Here is a 13,290-nt window from a genome sequence, read left to right as displayed (position 1 = left end):
TACTAGGTATTCATCCAAGAGAAACAAAAATATATGTCCACACAGAGACTTGGACATCAGTGTTCCTTTGACTATTTATAATAGTCAAAGGCTGGAAACAACCCAAACGTTCATCCACAGGTGCATGGAAAATAAATGGTAGCCTATCCACAGCACAGAATACTATCCAGCAATGAAAATCAACGCAGGACAAAATAAATGAACCTCAAAAAGATTATGCAGAGTGAAGGAAGCTAGACACAAAGTCTATGTACTGTGTGATTTCATTTATATAAACTTCTAGAAAAGGCAAAGTGATCTATCGTGACAAAAAAAACAGATCAGTGTTTGCTGAAGGATGGGAGTGGAGGGAGGGATGGGTGGCTAAGAGGAAGGAGGAAACTTTGAAAAGTGATTGAAATATTAGCCATTGACTGTGGTGGTTGGTACTGTCACCCGGGGATACATCTGTCAAAACTCACCAGATCGAGTACTTCACGTTGTACAGATTAAATGTGTACAATGTAATTCAAGTTGTTTCTTTAAAACTCTAGCCTGCCATCCCTTAATTGAGTGAGATAACAAACTGTAGCCAAGCTGAAGGCCTTCGGGTTCTGCTGCGACGGACCCTCTGTGATTACCACATGGGTAGGCCCAACCAATGCTAACTGAGCGCCAGCTCCCACGCAGGTTCAATCCTTATTCATTTATGACACCGGAAGCTTTTTTTCCGGTACTCACCAAAGGTCATTCACGGCAGGGCCAGGAGTGAAGCCCAGGTCTCCTGATTCGCAGGCCTCCTTCCTCGCAGCATAAGAAAAAATAAAAACCAAGGCCGTGGAGTGCTTCATGGTTCTCCAAGCTGCTTGACATCTGTAATCTCATTTCCTGGATTAATCCCATTTAACACAGTCGACTGTGTAATGGATAAGACGGAGCGGGGAGAACATACAGCTTGTTGATTTATGGCAGGCATCTATTCTGATGGCTCTGGGCCCAGGCCGGGTGATTGTCAAATATCTCGAATAACCCTCCCGGGTTAAGCATTCTGGGCTCTGGAGTCAGACAGACCTGGGCTGGAATCCAGGACTACCACGGACTAGTGGAAGACCTTCGGCAAACCATTTAACCCCTCCAAACCTCAGTTTCCTCCTCTGTAGAATGGGAATAATAGCAGCAACTGCCTCATAAAGCTGCTGGGAAGATTAAATGGGATAACAGCATCCGGCACAAGGCAAACACTCAAAGTCTGGAAGCTGTCGTTAGCACCATTATAACCAGCACTCTTCCATTACATTAGTACCCTTATGAAGTAGGTCCCCTTACTAGCCCCATTTTACAGACAAAGAAACTGAGGCTCAGAGAGGCAAAGCGATTTGCCCAAGGTGACATAGCAAATAAGCGGCAGAGCCAGGATTGACCTCCAGTCCCCTGTATGGCTCCAAAGCCCACTCTGGCTCATATGAGCCACCTGCTAGATTGGCAGCAGGTACAGCAAGGGTTTTAAGAAGGGAAACTATGATCAAAGTCCCCTTGAAGCCCACTGGTTACAGTTAGAACTGAAGGAAGTTGAGGCCTCACCAGGCAGGTGTGGCCAAGATTAGATCAGGACCCCACACTCTGCCAATATGAAAAGCAAGACAGCCTGGAGAATAGAGACCATGAGGAGGGGTGGGTCCCAAACCCCAACATATGCCTGAGAGGGACCAGGCCTGCTAGTTCCACTAATAGTCAACCAACCAAGTCAGCGGAGCTGCACTCACAACTGCCATAGGGTCGGTGCGTAACTCTGGGCAGGTCTCCACCATTGGAGGGCCCCACACCCAGCCATAAGCTAAGGGCACTAGATAAGATGACCTGCAAAGGCCTGTCCAGCTCAGACCACCTTAGTTTCCAATTGCCAGGAATACCTGGGGTGTAGGTGATATCCACCTCCAGGTGGGAAGGGACCTTTGAAATACAAAGAGATGTCCCAAGGAGAGCCCTCTGGAGGAGGTCCCGGCCCCGGCAACAAGTCACCGATGATCCAGACAACGGCCTAGCGGAGGAAAAGAACATGGTTTTAGAGAGAGCAGACCTGGATTCGAATCCAGCTCTGCTATGCACTAGCTCTGTGAGCCTGGGTATCTCACTGCCTGCCTCTGAGCCTCAGTACCTTTATCTACAAAATGAGGACGATCACACCAGCTTTATAGGGTTGTGTGGCCCTTAAATAAAAACATTTCTCTAAAGCACCTGTAAATACTCAATAAATGGTGGCTGCTTTCATTGCTGTTCCCCACCTTTGCCATTGGAAGTGGCCTTCATGCCACTTGCCCAAGGGTCTGAGTCCCAGGTGCCAGGGAAGTCTACCTGGAGTTCTTCCAAATTCCAGACCACAACCCTTCCTGCTGCTACTGCTTCTTAAATTCACGGACCTGGAACAGGATCAAGATCAAAACTCAAGGAGAACTCAAGTCCTAATGTCTGTGACAGAGGCTGGAATCACAGTCACTTGGGATGGGAGTATCAACTGGGAGTATCAACTCAAGGAGTGCCTGGATCCCAGCGATGGCCACACAGTTGTTTATATGTTTCCCCAAACATCCAGGCACACGTGTGGGCACATCCATGAACACGTGCACACCCATGCACTCAAGCAGCACTGCCCAGATGACAGTGCCCACAGACAGGCACCCCCACAGTGGACACCACAGCCCGCCTGCAGACGTGCCTCCCTGGGCTCGGACACAGATGCACATGTAACTCACCCTCACACCCAGTCATCCGCATGGAGCCATGTGCCCACTTGAGCATATGCACACATGGTCTCTGTGCACCAGGGCATCTGCAGCAGGAGTTGCTGGAAAGATATGGAAAGTCGACAGCTGCTCTGATGACACAGGGACTAGCCAGCTCCCCACCAGGATTTCCGAAAGGGAGGAGAAACTTCATCACACCTGTAGCTGGGCTGTTGGAGTAATCCCTGGCCTCCGTGCTGCTTCAGCAGATTTCTCATTAAGCCAGCAGGTCTGTAGCATAGCCTGTGGCACCAGGGGACCTGGAGAGAGGAAAAGCCAGAGTCCCTAGGTAGCTAGGATAGGGGAGCCCTGGTGGGCAGGAGTCTGGATGAGAGTACTAGGGTCTTTGTGGCAGGATGGCATTGCGGTTACACAGGTAAGCTTTGGAGCAGGAGGTCCCTGCTTTGTCCTCCAGCTCTGCCATTTATTAGCTGTGTGACCCTGGACAAGTTACTTAACCTCTCTGGACCTCAGTTGCCCACCTAGCAAATGGAGTTGATAATATTACCTAGTAGGATAACACTACATGGTAGGAATGAGGGAGGAGAAGTAGAGAATTGAGGAGTTAAATGACACCACACATGCCCCTGGGCACAGTAAGCACTCACCAGTATGAGTCATTTTTATCAAAGGCCCCAGGACAGGAAGGGGCCCCTAGATATCGGGTAGCCCATGGATTGCAAAATGACATCCACAAGCCCAAATGCAGCCCACAAATGGGCTTTGTTTGGCCCACATGGCATCTTTCTTTCTTTCTTTTTAAATTATTGCCAACATTTAAAAATCAAATTTCACATCAAAATCCAAATTTTCTGCTTCTCTGGAAAAGTTCAAACATTTGGCAACCCTAGGCTCTCATTCCCGCCTGGTAACCACCAGCCAGAGCTGAGTAGCCACTGCCTGGCTCACCCACCCTAGCCCTCCCCTGTTCCCTGTCCAGCCCTGGGACCACTGGCGTTTGCACCCCCTGACCTGGTCCTGTGCCCTCATGACGCACATGGGGGATTGGGGCTCTAGAGGAGCCAAAATCCCACCCAGGGCCACACAGCAAGTCAGTGGCAGAGCTGGAATTAGGGCTCAAGTCACCAGAGTCCCAGTGCTTCCTGAGCACCAGGGAGATGCCGAAGAGAGAACTTGGCCATGGCCCCAAAGCTCCTGCATCTATAGCCCTTACTGGGGAGACAAGGTCATCACTGGACACGTGACTTACTTCTCTGACCCTCAGTTTCTTCAGCTGTAGAATGGGATAATAGTTCCTTCCTCAGGATGACTGTAAAGACAAAATAAATTAAATAAGTAGGAACCTTAGAGCAGCAGCTGGCTCACAGTAAGTGCTTAATAACTAGCACCCATCATTACTGCTATCGACGACTCCTGGCGTGATGCATGCACTTGACCTCACTGACTCCTCAAACCAGCTGGGATGTCGCTCCACTTAGCCCCATGTGACAGATGAGGAAACTGAGGCCCAGAGGGCGATAGTAACTCATTTCATCCTCCCCAGGCACCTGTGAGCTACAGCTCACTATCCTTATTTGTCAGGTGAGGACACTGTGGTTCAGAGAGTGGCAGGGACTTGCCCGAGGCCACCCTACTGATGGAGATGGGAGCAGGCCTAGAACTCCAAACCGAACTCTAAGCCAGGCTGTCTCCACGCACCCTGTCAGGAAATAAACCAAGTCCCTTGGCCTTGCTATGATCAGAGTAGGGACCAAAGGGTCATTTCTCAGCCCAGGGAGTCCTCTTCCTGGGGCAATAAGACTCTTAAGGCTCCTATTCCTGGTAACACCTAGCTTCCAGCCCATGAACACAGACATCCCCAGCGCGCACACGTACACAAGCACACGCACACATGCACACACACACACACACACACACACACACAGATTCCTATGCACAGATGCACATGCACACGTACACACACATGTACACAGCAGCCCAGCCAAGAAGGGCTAGGGCAAGGGCAAGAGACGGTCAGGAGGAAACGGTGCTCTCCATAGGTAATGAGCTTCCAGACACCAGGTAGCTGTGGCAGGTGCTCCTCATCTCATTGAGGGGTACAACGCATCACCCGGGCCAGAAGACTGGAAGCACCTCAACTCTCATCTCTCCCACCCTCCCCACTTCTGATCTACTGCAAAGCCCATCCTCGCTCTCACATCCATCCCTGTCTTCTACCCTGGCTCTAAAGACAAGAATCTTTCCTGCTCTCGTGTCCCTCACTGCACTGCCACCACCTTATACAGGAGAATCAAGACTCAGGAGAATCAAGAGGTGGCAGCTCCTGGGGACTTCAAGGGGGGCGGGGGGAGGGAGGAGGTTGCAAACTAATTTAAAGCAAGACCAGAGCATTGGTACAGTGATGTCACCAACCCAGACCTGCTGTCAGACACCAACATCCCCCTTACACACACACACACACACACACACACACACACACACACACCCCTCGAGTTCCCATTTCATGGCTATCAGGTTGCAATGACGCTGCTCCAAGACAAAACAGGAAATCCCACAACTGAGCCAGCCAGATGGGGCCAGAGGCTGAGAATCTGAAACTCCCTCTGCTCTCCAAGATCACCCTGCATCCCCACCTCCCACAAGCTGGAGCTCAGCTGCAAGGACTCTCCTTGGGGAGGAGCTCACCTCCCCACCCCAGGTGCTGACAGAACCCAGTCTTGGACTCAGGACCCCAAATTCCCGCTCTGTGCAAGCTCCCAGCCCCACACCGGGCCCCCTGTCTCCATCGGTGAGAGGTGAGTGGATGAGCTCTAAGCGTTCTCCCAGTTTAGATACTCCACCTTTTATGGACATTTGGTTCCCAGACCCAGTGACTGGGTCCCTCTCTAAAGCTGAAGGTGCAGTCAGCAGGACAGCCAGCAGGGTCCAGCAGGGGGCGCGCACGCCTCGTTTACGGGAGATGGAGGCGCTGAGGCCCTAAAAGTACCCTGAAAACGGGAGTCCTTCCTTGTACCGCTGTCCCGCTCTCGTTTCCGTAGAGCTCCGCACAGTCGTAGGACCAGGCCTCTGTGCCTTTGCACGCGCACTCCCCCTTGAAGCCTGTCCCCACCCCTCTGGGCGCGACCTCTCCTGGAGCTGCTTTTACTGGGTCCTCAGTGGCCTTGCAGGTCTGGCCCTGGACGTGAACTGCACCTTGGTGGATGAAGGGATGGGTGGAAGGAAGCCAGCTACAACCGGCCCTTGTTGTTCTCCAAAAACAAATGACATGAGATGGAAAACCCCTGGGGAGGAAACCATTTTAAAAAATGAAACACTTATTGAGATTTAAAAGACTGACACTGGGCGGACACGTAACAATCTTATTAAATTCTTACCAAACTCTTTGGGGCACTTAATAACCGCCTCATGTGACAGAAGAGATAAGCGAAGCTTAAAGAGGGCAAGTAAATTGCCTGAGGTCACCCGGCAAATAAGTGGAAGAAGCAGGACTGGAACTCTGACCTGTCTTACGCTCTGTTCTGCTGTTACCCAAACGCCGACTCGGAGCTCACCCCCAATCTGAGCCCCCAGCAGCGTCCTCTGGGTGACCCCAAGACGCAGACAAATGTGGACAAGCCCTGAGCAAATGCGCAGCCGCGGTCCGAGTTTCTCACTAGTTCTATCCTGATTCTCGACCCAACTCACGTTCCAGATGAGCCTAATTCTGATCCCACTGATAAAGCTAACATTTAAAAAGTGCTTACTGTGTGCGGAGCACTTTAGATACAATACTTGCGATGCTCTCCTAAACCGAAAATAAGGCAGATTCCCTCCATTTTACAGGAGGGAATCATTTACCAGAGGTTAAATGATTGCCCAGCATCACACAGCTAACAGGTAGCAGAGGCAGGATTCAAACCCAGGGCTGTTTATTTCCACAGCCCAAGCTCTTCACTGTTACTTAAACTCACCTTCTCCCACCCTCCAGCCTCTCCTGGCCAAGCCTCAGCTAGACTCTCATCCTGAAAATGTGATGACCCTGCTCAAGCCCCTGACAACCAGAGTCAAGGCCAAGACCCCAAACCCTGGCTTCACTTTGGTTTTCTGCGATTCTCAGCCAAGGAGGGGAGCGTGGATGAAACCGAAAGGAGCCATTCTCCCCTCTCCGGAAGTGTAGGGGTCCTCAGACCTTTGTCCTACACTGGGCTCTGAATCACACAGATCCTGGCTCTGCCACTGACTCTCTCTGGGTTTGGGAGGGTCCTTTAATAGCGCTAAGCCTTGGTTTCCTCATCTGTAAAATGAGATAATAAGTTTCAAGGTCCCAGGGCTGCCAGGGGGACTCGTGGCACATTTAGGAACTCAGTAGTTCCCTTCCCTTGAACCTCCCAAGGCTGATCTAGAGACCCAACCGTGGGAGACCTCCCATTTACTCATTTATTCATTTGTTTATTCATTCATTCAGCAAGTTTCTGAGCACAGCCGATCCACGCTGGGCTCTGCTGGGAAGAAGGAGGCAGCAGAGAGGGCTGGTTAAGACACTCACTCTGCAGAGAGACCAGCTGTGCCACTTCAGTGCTGTATGACCTTGGCTAAGTCACTCCACCTGTCAGTGCTTCTATTTTTCATCTATAAAATGGGGATAAATGTGGCACCTGATTCCAGGGTTGATGGGAAAACACTAAATCATGCAGATACAGCCTTAGCACAATACCCACACGTAGTAAGAGCTCAGTGGTGGCAGCTATTTGGATATTACTGAGGAGTTTTCAAAGTCTGATGGGAGGAAGAGACAACTAACTAAATGATTGTCATACAGTGGGATCACTGCTAATACCTGGCTGAATGAGGTGCTGGAGGGACACATAGGGAAAGGAGCAACTAGCCCTGCTTGGGGAAATCAGGGAAGGCTGCTGGAGGAGGGGCATTGAAGGATAAGTAGGATTTCACTATAAGGATGAGAGAGGAAAGACATGCCTGGCCAGGGGATCAACAGTTACAGAAGCTCAGAGGCTCTTGGAGACACAAGATCCTCAATGAAGAGCTGGTTGTGTCTGTGGAAGTTTGAAACTCGGAGTTAGAAAGGAAAGTGATGATAAACCGCCTTTTTGGTCTGTCTGGGGGATTGAGACCCTCGCCTGGGGCAACAGGGGGCAGGAGAGAGACAAGACCTAATTTGTCTTTGAGAAAAATGATCCAGGCGGCAGTGTCTAGGAGGATGGAGCAGGAACAGGACAAGGGGAAGAGACCAAGGAGGCTGGCTGCATGTGAGGTGGGACAGAGGGAAGGAAGGGGACGGGGAGGCGTTAGGGGATGGGGGTGCAGTGTTCTGACTCGAAGCTCCCAAGGCCCCTGCCAAGAAGAAGGGGCAGAGGCAGGATGGGGTGAGGGTGGGGGTGACCATGACCCCAGTCAGCCAGGACCAGAGCTGAGGCTGGGGGTTGGGAGGGGGGCCGCCAGCACACTGAACACTGAGTCACTCACTCAGGCTTATTGGATTTCTGAGAAATTGCTCCCCTCCCCCACACGCTGGCAGCTAAGGCGCTCCATTATAGCTGCATCGTCAGTCAGCCTAAGAGTAAAAACCCAAGTACTGAGCAGGGATGGGGCAGTGACAGAGGGGAGGGATACGTAGGATTCTTGGATTCACCCCGTTAGGGCTGGTATTCAAAGATGATCACATAAGGAGGCAGGAAGGGAAAGTGGTTAGGCGAGTGGATGCTGGAGCTGGCCAGCTTGCTTCAAATCCCCTTCCTGCCTTTTGATGGCTGTGTGACCCAGAGCCACTTCTTTAACCTCTCTGAGCCTCAAATAGTGATCATCATAGGGCCTACCTGAGATAGTGGGTTGTTCTGAGGATTATTAAAGCCTGTCAAATGCTAGGCATGTTGCAGTCTCCGGGTGAGGGCTGGGTGTTACCTGTTTGGGTTGAGAGCGGAGTTATCTATCATGCCCCCTCACCCTATCTCAACCCTCAGCTTTCAAAGGCTCCCTGAGATAAAATACAAGTACCTTGCTGGCATCAAGGCCATCCACGATGTGCCCCTCGCCAGCCTGCCCCTGCTCCTACCATGCTGAATTTTCTAGCTGTGCTTCATACACGTTCTGATGGTTCACACCTCCACACCTTTGCCCATGCTGGTCCTTCTGCCGGGAGTGCCCTCACCTAGTCCCCTTGTCTCTCTCATAAACTCCTGTGTCTCCAGTGGACTGCAGCCAAGATAACCTATCCTCTGGTTTGGGGTGCACTTCCTGCCCCCTCCATCCCCTATCAGGAGTGGCTCCCTCAGAGCCCTGGACTAACATTTGCCATTTATAATTTCGTTGTTTACTCCCTTATAAGACCGGGGACCTCCCGAGGGAGGGGATTGTGTCCAAATTCCGGGGCCCAACACATCTGTCAGCATCAACTGATAGTGGGCGGCTAAATGAACACATAAGCACTTAACAAGCTCTGACGTAAGCCACCATTTAGTAAGCACGCCTATGAGACAGGCTCTGTGCCAGGTGCTCTGCACGAGGCATCTTATTCAAGCCTCACAACCACCTCGTGAAGTCAAGTACTATAATGTCCACCCTACAGATGAGGACATTGGGCTCAGTGCCAAGCGACTCTCCAAAGCCATTCAGGTCACCCAAGGGGTCCAGCAGAGAGGAGAACTCAGGTCTGATCTGCCCTTCGCCGAGTTCATAACCACTGCCCACCCCGCCTCACTACAAAGGTCAGCCAGGCTCTCCTCCATCTCCCCAAAACACATTGACAGATAACTCCTTTGCTGGGAGAAGCCACGTAGAACCAAAGAGGCCCCGTTTCCAACCCTGCTACCTGGGTTCCTGGCTGTGGGACCCTAAGCAGATTGTAAATATTGTGAGCTTAAGTCCAGCACAGCCAGGTAGCACCATGCTAGCTCCCCAGCTGGGAACTGATGTTTTATTACTAATCTGCATAATCATCATCTAAGGCGGAGATTCTCCCATTTTACAGATGTGGAAACTGAGGCTCCAAAAGCTGAAATGGTCTGCCCAAGCTCACATACATAGTAAATGACAGAGCAGGGGCTCAAACCACTGCTTTCAGCAGCAGACCTAGTACCTTCTCCCAAACCACTCTCACCCCTAAGGTAATGTAAATGCCTCAAGGTGCCAGTTCAGCTAACAACAACCAACATTGACCCAGCACTTACTGTGTGCAGGTTCTAAGCCCTTTACTTGTTCTAACATTTAATTTCACAACGACCCTACATGGGTGTTATGTTAGACCATTTACAGGGGAAACTGAGGTACGGATAGCTTAGGTTACCTTCCCGAAATCACACAGCTTAGTAAGAGGCTGGGCCAGGATTAGAACATGGGCAGACTGACCCCAAGCCCAGCGGCAGGTTAGGGGTGAGGTCGGTTATGGGTAAATAATGGAGAGACCAGGCCCAAAGTCCCGCCAGGTGCAGAAGGTGGGATACCCGGAATCCAAGCCTGGGGGACTCCCCTGGAACACCTCCCCGCACCCCTTGCGGTGCCTGCTGGGGACTGGGCAGCGGGTCAGGTGAACGCATCTCCCACCCCACTGCCTACCGGGACCTCTCCGGTGGTTAAAGTGAGTCCAGCGAGTCCCAAGGGCTCCCGGGGGAGGGCCCCGGAGGGCCGCCAACTTGTTCATTAGCGACTTGGCCTTCCGCCTGCAGCGGCGACGCGGAGTGGAGAACCCAGAGCCCTCGCCTCCCCGCCGGCCTCGGGCCCTTCCAGGGGCCTCGCCGTCTTTCCTCCCCGCGCGAACATCACCTCCCCTGGGGGTGTCCCCAGCCCTTCCCTCTCTCCCCAGCTCTGCAGAGCCCTCTCCTTGCCTGCCGGCCCTGACCTGGGAGGCTCAGTGTACAATTCCTGGAGCGCAGAGGACCCTCTTCAGTAAGGAGATTAATGAAAGTAATAGCTCATGTGTGCTGCGCTGCCAATAGTCACCGTAGAGAACGCTCCTTCGACCTTCCCCCCCACCCCCCAACGCTTAGAGAAAGTGCTGCTATTAGCTCCCTTTGCCGGTGAAGGAAACTGAGGCCCAAGGCCATGCACTATCACATGGTGGGCACCCAATTTCTGGAAATTTCCTCCACCCTGAAGAAAAGCGGCTGTCATTCATTGAATATTGACCTCATTTTAAACCTCACCACCTTCACTGAGTATCAAAGAAAGTTAATGAGGCTATCCTACTTCTTGCCTATTAAAAATCCTCATAGAAATGACTCTTCTGTGCTGAAGAAAAAAAGGAGATAAATGACATCCCCGTTCTATCAATGAGAAAACAGAGGCCCAGAGAGGTTGAGGAACTGGCCCAAGGTCACACAGCAGCAACTGGAACCAAGATTCGCTTTCACTGATCAGCTCTAACGGTCGCCCCATATCCCATGGGTTGATCCGACACAATTAACCTTTTACTGGTCCTTGCACGGTGAAGCAGTTTTCAGTTTTGCTCCCTTATAAATAACACTGGACTAACATTTAAGGTGTGCACAAATCTTTGCCATAGTTTACGTTATTTCCCGAGACCGACCCTCACATAAGATTATTGGTTCCAGAGGTGTAACATTATATATGGCTTTTGACCAATATTTTCAAGTCGCTTTCAAAGCGGTTAACATTTTGCAGTCCCACCTACAACATATGAGACATGTTTTCACTGGACTCTCTCCAGTTTTTTTTTTTTTTCATCTCCCAAATATCCAAGATGAAAATGGTATCGCATAATTGTGTTGGCATTTTTAGTATGAGGATCGGTAAAACTGAGTGTTTTTAAGGGCCGGAAACCTAACAGGATCGGTATCAGAAGCCAAAGACCCTGAGGAGGGACTGGGGTCAGATGTGAGGACACCCAGAGCACAGAATGCTCATTTCTGGTTGAACGGTCGAGGGAAGGAATGCATGGCAAGGCGGGCAGGGGATTCTGGAGCTTGGGGACAGGCGTTGGCACTTTTCTTCCCTCTTTCTGGAGCATTCTTTCCTGGCTCCTCACCAGCCGGCCCCTCATCCTTCAGCTCTCAGCTCCAACGTCAGCCCCTTAGAGAGGTCCCCCTAACCCCGCCATCCGAAGGTGCCACCCTCCGAGTGTCTCTCCGATTTATGTTCTTCACAGCCCTCTGCACACCTGAAGTGTTTATTTGTTTATTTCTCAGCCTGTTATCTGGCCCTAGAAGGCGAGCCCCTTGAGAACAGGGCTCTTGTTTCTTCATCTCGTACCTCTATCCCGTGCTTAGAACAATGTTTTCAATGAATTAATTAAATGCTTCCTTTTGTGGGTCATCTGCCATCCAGCAGTGCTATTCCTGACAGCATCACATTGCCCAGGGCAGAACCGGCCCCTTTTCTCGCTTCCTCCTCACCATCTGCCCCCAGCACCACTTGCAAGAGGCTTGAGCGCAGCACACAGCAGACTTTCCTGAAGTCTGCACACCACCGTGTTGCTCAGCCTCTCCGCCTCGGACTCTGCCTTCCTAAGGAAGGTCTCCCCTTCCTCAGGACCATTCACAAAATTCCATTCCCCTCATTGTGTTAGAACAAGTTACTCTCCTCTTAGATTTGCCCCTGGAGGCCTACTAGCATCTCTGTGCCCAGAAGAGCCATCCACTACAGGTCCCCTGCCGAGCAGCAGGTCAGGAAGTGGGCAGAGACATTCTAATGTCCAGTGTCCTCCTCTCTCTCCTGCACTGGGCTCTGTGCAGCAAACGAAGTCGTCTAGAATTTTATCTCCCCATGATATGACTTAACGCCACAGCCACCCTGTGCCCAGCCTTAGAACCGAAGCTGGAAGTCTTACAGACTGCTTGGGGTTTTAATAATAATTTTTTCTCTCTGTTCTCAAACCATATCAGTCTATATTAACCATCACATACTAGTATTTCTCTCTTGGAGCCTCCCAGGAGCCGTGCGTGCATGCAGGAGCTGTCTCTCTGATTCCAAATGGCAGATGCCATCTTTCTTCTTGCCAGTTCTGCTGTGGCCGAGGCCCCAGTTAGCAAAAGTCACCATGGAGGCTCCGCTGCCAACTCCACTGAGATCACCAGCCGGTACTTCTTGCCTGAGCCCAAGGTAGAATGACAGCCTCAGAGGCCCCAGGGACAGGGGTTCTGTTGGGTTCAAATGGGTTTCCATGTTCAGAAGGGAGAAAAGACTGTTACCTTTATAAAACAGATTGACCTGAATGAGTGGTTAACTACCAGGCAAAGCAAAGGAGTGATTCGGCCCTAATGAGTATTGATTACAGAGAGGAAGTGGGTTAATTGAGTGAGTTGGAAAGTTGGTTGCTAAGGTAACGTCTCACTTGGAATAAAGTCATCACCACAGTGAATGCAAACTGTACCTGGATAAGGACCAGAGGTGCAACAGTCTTTCCTGTTTGAGGACCAAGAATATGGAACGTTGAAACCCTGAGAAATACCAGAGAGTTACTCTCCGCTTAGATTTGCCCCTGGAGGCCTACTAGTATCTTAACCAAGGCTAATTCCTTTCTACAAAGAAGGTTTTTACACTTGAACTTGAGGACAGAAGCCTCTCTCTTCTTTGGATCTCATTGTACACAGACGCAGGAGAGGAACCTGGGCGCCTCTCT

The 13,290-nt window shown here is 51.0% G+C and overlaps 1 long non-coding RNA gene across 1 annotated transcript in view; it reads right to left on the bottom strand.

The window, feature by feature from the left end:
- Positions 1 to 2,720: 2,720 nt before the first annotated feature.
- The window catches only part of LOC112472952, a 23,400-nt gene continuing 12,830 nt past the window's right edge, over positions 2,721 to 13,290 (bottom strand). Inside the window, exons 2-4 of the long non-coding RNA XR_003043863.1 lie at positions 3,970 to 4,029; positions 2,919 to 3,019; positions 2,721 to 2,821 (exon numbers count right to left, since the gene is read on the bottom strand). This is a non-coding gene — a long non-coding RNA (uncharacterized LOC112472952). The remainder of the gene's footprint in view (positions 2,822 to 2,918; positions 3,020 to 3,969; positions 4,030 to 13,290) is intronic.

This window comes from Pteropus alecto, unplaced genomic scaffold, assembly GCF_000325575.1.
Source record: "Pteropus alecto unplaced genomic scaffold, ASM32557v1 scaffold39, whole genome shotgun sequence".
NCBI classification, from domain to species: domain Eukaryota; kingdom Metazoa; phylum Chordata; class Mammalia; order Chiroptera; family Pteropodidae; genus Pteropus; species Pteropus alecto.
The sequence above is the reverse complement of the archived record's forward strand: the minus strand, read 5'-3'. Positions and strand labels throughout refer to the sequence as shown.